The sequence below is a fragment of the Zootoca vivipara genome, chromosome 16 (genome assembly GCF_965207765.1).
Source record: "Zootoca vivipara chromosome 16, rZooViv2.hap1.1, whole genome shotgun sequence".
NCBI lineage: Eukaryota > Metazoa > Chordata > Lepidosauria > Squamata > Lacertidae > Zootoca > Zootoca vivipara.
This window is the reverse complement of record NC_142599.1, coordinates 42,295,883-42,300,882: the sequence shown is the minus strand read 5'-3', so window position 1 is coordinate 42,300,882 and position 5,000 is coordinate 42,295,883.

The window sequence follows — 5,000 nt, the reverse complement described above, 5'->3', positions numbered from 1 at the left end:
TTCCCCCCCCACTTGGGTGGGCCGTCTTTGTGTGTGTGTGTCTGTCTGTCTGTCTGTCTGGCCTGTGTGTGTGTGTGTGTGAGAGAGAGAGAGAGAGAGAGAGAGAGAGAGAGAGAGTGATACTTGTGTCCATCTCTCTCTCTCTCTCTCTCTCTGTGTGTGTGTGTGTGTGTGTGTGTGTGTCTCCCCCACACAAGCACATGCTCTGTTTGAGTCTATGCTTGCATGAGAGAGATATTTTGTGTCTTTCAGTCTCCCTCCCCCGCAAAAGAGTTTTGTTTTGTGTTTTCTTTGTTTGTGTGTTGTGTGTGTGTGTGTGTGAGAGAGAGAGAGAGATTTTGTGTCCATTTCTGTCTCCCCTGCACACTTGAGTGCGAGTGCGAGGTGTATTTGATTCCTGTCCTCTCTCTGTCTCCTCGGCACAAGCACATGCTCTGTTTCAGTGTATGCCAGCGTGAGAGAGATATCTTGTGTCTTTCCGTCTCCCTCCCTCGCAAACAAGTTTGTTCCGCGTTGCGTGCGTGCGTTCGATATTGTCCCTGTTGTTGTTATTCTGCGTGCGTCCATGCAGTCGAAATGGGGGTTTGTGCGTTTGTGTATGTGTTTGTGTGTCCTGGCCTGCCTGGGTCTCTCTCTCTTTTTGATATATTTTGGGTCCGTCTCTCTGTGTCTGTCTCTGTCCCCCGCAAGCAAGGACGTGGGTGTATTTTTATATGTCTCTCTCTCTCTCTCTCTCTCTCTCTCTCTCTCTCTCTCTCTCTGTGTGTGTGTGTGTGTGTGTGTGTGAGAGAGAGAGAGAGAGAGAGAGAGAAGCACCTTAGAGACCACCTAAGTTTTTCATCGCTATGAGGTTTCGTGAGCATGCACACTTCTTCAGGCACACGAAAGCTCGTAGCGATGACAAACCTAGTTCCTCTCTAAGGTGCTACTGCTGCAAGAATATACCCCATCCAGCCCACTGACTCGCACCGTTGCGTGGTCCCCCGTAAAGAAGGGTCGTCCGAACGCCTGTCCTCTACGAACCCCAGTTCCCATTGCTGTAATGGGTTGACCGGGTGTTTCATTCGGATGGGATCCATTCAGCCCTGAGTGCACACTGGAAGGTAAGATCCTTGAAGCTGAGGCCTCAATACTTTGGCCACCCCACGAGAAGAGAAGACTCCCTGGAAAAGACCCTGACGTTGGGAAAAGATGGAAGGCACAAGGAGAAGGGGACGACAGAGGACCAGATAAGGTTGGAAGGTGTTCTCGTGGCTACCAACAGGAGTCTGACCAAACTGCGGGAGGCAGTGGAAGACAGGAGTGCATGGCGAAGAGTCGGACACGACTAAACGACAACAATCTTGTCAAATGGTTACTGTCTTGCTGTCTGTCTCTCTGTATCCCCGTGTCTGTGTCTACCCCGTACGCAAGGGAAGCCATGCCGTGTGCTCCACCCCCCCCCCCGAAAAGGCACACCAAGTGTTTTCTCCCTTAATGCCCCTGCGGGTCGACCGGGCGTTTCATTCAAATGGGCCACTCACTGCACTCTAACCGAGAGTTGTGAAGGGACGGCGCCCCTAGTGGCGGCTGAGCTGGTACCGGGGAGCCTCAGCCCCTCCGGCGGGTAGACCGGGAAGAAATGCTTTCTCCGGGTAGACCGGACGTCCCAGACTCTCCGACGAGTAGACCGGGAGGCCTTGCTTTCGGGGAGGTAGACCGGGAAGCCCCAGATTCTCCGGCGAGTAGACCGCGGCAACCGGCGGGTAGACCGGGAAGACTTGCTTTCTCCGGGTAGACCAGACGTCCCAGCCTCTCCGGCGAGTAGCCCGGGAAAACCGGCGCGGAAGGGCGGGTAGACCGGGAGGCCTTGCTTTGGGAGAGGTAGACCGGGAAGCCCCAGACTCTCCGGCGAGTAGACCGGTGCAACCGGCGGGTAGACCGGGAAGACTTGCTTTCTCCGGGTAGACCGGACGCCCCAGCCTCTCCGGCGAGTAGACCGGGGCAACCGACGCGGAAGGGCGGGTAGACCGGGAGGCTTTGCTTTCGGGGAGGTAGACCGGGAAGCCCCAGCCTCTCCGGCGGGTAGACCGGGGCAAGCGGCGCCCTTGCGAGTCGACCGGGAGGCCTTGCTTTCGGGGAGGTAGACCGGGAAGCCCCAGACTCTCCGGCGAGTAGACCGGGGCAACCGGCGGGTAGACCGGGAAGACTTGCTTTCTCCGGGTAGACCGGACGTCCCAGCCTCTCCGGCGGGTAGACCGGGGCAACCGGCGCCCTTGCGAGTCGAACGGGAAGACTTGCTTTCTCTCAGGTAGACCGGGAAGCCCCAGACTCTCCGGCGAGTAGACCGGGGCAACCGGCGGGTAGACCGGGAAGACTTGCTTTCTCCGGGTAGACCGGACGCCCCAGCCTCTCCGGCGAGTAGACCGGGACAACCGACGCGGAAGGGCGGGTAGACCGGGAGGCTTTGCTTTCGGGGAAGTAGACCGGGAAGCCCCAGCCTCTCCGGCGGGTAGACCGGGGCAAGCGGCGCCCTTGCGAGTCGACCGGGAAGACTTGCTTTCTCTCAGGTAGACCGGGACGTCCCAGGCTCTCCGGCGAGTAGACCGGGGCAACCGGCGGGTAGACCGGGAAGACTTGCTTTCTCCGGGTAGACCAGACGTCCCAGCCTCTCCGACGAGTAGACCGGAGCAACCGACGCGGAAGGGCGAGTAGACCGGGAGGCCTTGCTTTCGGGGAGGTAGACCGGGAAGCCCCAGCCTCTCCGGCGGGTAGACCGGGGCAACCGGCGCCCTTGCGAGTCGACCGGGAAGACTTGCTTTCTCTCAGGTAGACCGGGACGTCCCAGGCTCTCCGGCGAGTAGACCGGGAGGCCTTGCTTTCGGGGAGGTAGACCGGGAAGCCCCAGACTCTCCGGCGAGTAGACCGCGGCAACCGGCGGGTAGACCGGGAAGACTTGCTTTCTCTGGGTAGACCAGACGTCCCAGCCTCTCCGGCGAGTAGCCCGGGAAAACCGGCGCGGAAGGGCGGGTAGACCGGGAGGCCTTGCTTTCGGAGAGGTAGACCGGGAAGCCCCAGACTCTCCGGCGAGTAGACCGGGGCAACCGGCGGGTAGACCGGGAAGACTTGCTTTCTCCGGGTAGACCGGACGCCCCAGCCTCTCCGGCGAGTAGACCGGGGCAACCGACGTGGAAGGGCGGGTAGACCGGGAGGCTTTGCTTTCGGGGAAGTAGACCGGGAAGCCCCAGCCTCTCCGGCGGGTAGACCGGGGCAAGCGGCGCCCTTGCGAGTCGACCGGGAAAACTTGCTTTCTCTCAGGTAGACCGGGACGTCCCAGGCTCTCCGGCGAGTAGACCGGGAGGCCTTGCTTTCTCTCAGGTAGACCGGGAAGCCCCAGACTCTCCGGCGAGTAGACCGGGGCAACCGGCGGGTAGACCGGGAAGACTTGCTTTCTCCGGGTAGACCGGACGTCCCAGCCTCTCCGGCGGGTAGACCGGGGCAACCGGCGCCCTTGCGAGTCGACCGGGAAGACTTGCTTTCTCTCAGGTAGACCGGGAAGCCCCAGACTCTCCGGCGAGTAGACCGGGGCAACCGGCGGGTAGACCGGGAAGACTTGCTTTCTCCGGGTAGACCGGACGCCCCAGCCTCTCCGGCGAGTAGACCGGGACAACCGACGCGGAAGGGCGGGTAGACCGGGAGGCTTTGCTTTCGGGGAAGTAGACCGGGAAGCCCCAGCCTCTCCGGCGGGTAGACCGGGGCAAGCGGCGCCCTTGCGAGTCGACCGGGAAGACTTGCTTTCTCTCAGGTAGACCGGGACGTCCCAGGCTCTCCGGCGAGTAGACCGGGGCAACCGGCGGGTAGACCGGGAAGACTTGCTTTCTCCGGGTAGACCGGACGCCCCAGCCTCTCCGGCGAGTAGACCGGGACAACCGACGCGGAAGGGCGGGTAGACCGGGAGGCTTTGCTTTCGGGGAAGTAGACCGGGAAGCCCCAGCCTCTCCGGCGGGTAGACCGGGGCAACCGGCGCCCTTGCGAGTCGACCGGGAAGACTTGCTTTCTCTCAGGTAGACCGGGACGTCCCAGGCTCTCCGGCGAGTAGACCGGGGCAACCGGCGGGTAGACCGGGAAGACTTGCTTTCTCCGGGTAGACCGGACGCCCCAGCCTCTCCGGCGAGTAGACCGGGGCAACCGACGTGGAAGGGCGGGTAGACCGGGAGGCTTTGCTTTCGGGGAAGTAGACCGGGAAGCCCCAGCCTCTCCGGCGGGTAGACCGGGGCAAGCGGCGCCCTTGCGAGTCGACCGGGAAGACTTGCTTTCTCTCAGGTAGACCGGGACGTCCCAGGCTCTCCGGCGAGTAGACCGGGAGGCCTTGCTTTCGGAGAGGTAGACCGGGAAGCCCCAGACTCTCCGGCGAGTAGACCGGGGCAACCGGCGGGTAGACCGGGAAGACTTGCTTTCTCCGGGTAGACCGGACGCCCCAGCCTCTCCGGCGAGTAGACCGGGGCAACCGACGCGGAAGGGCGGGTAGACCGGGAGGCTTTGCTTTCGGGGAAGTAGACCGGGAAGCCCCAGCCTCTCCGGCGGGTAGACCGGGGCAAGCGGCGCCCTTGCGAGTCGACCGGGAAGACTTGCTTTCTCTCAGGTAGACCGGGACGTCCCAGGCTCTCCGGCGAGTAGACCGGGAGGCCTTGCTTTCTCTCAGGTAGACCGGGAAGCCCCAGACTCTCCGGCGAGTAGACCGGGGCAACCGGCGGGCAGACCGGGAAGACTTGCTTTCTCCGGGTAGACCGGACGCCCCAGCCTCTCCGGCGAGTAGACCGGGACAACCGACGCGGAAGGGCGGGTAGACCGGGAGGCTTTGCATTCGGGGAAGTAGACCGGGAAGCCCCAGCCTCTCCGACGAGTAGACCGGGGAAACCGGCGCGGAAGGGCGGGTAGACCGGGCGGCTTTGCTTTCGGGGAAGTAGACCGGGAAGCCCCAGACTCTCCGGCGAGCAGACCGGAGTGGAACCAAGGGCCCG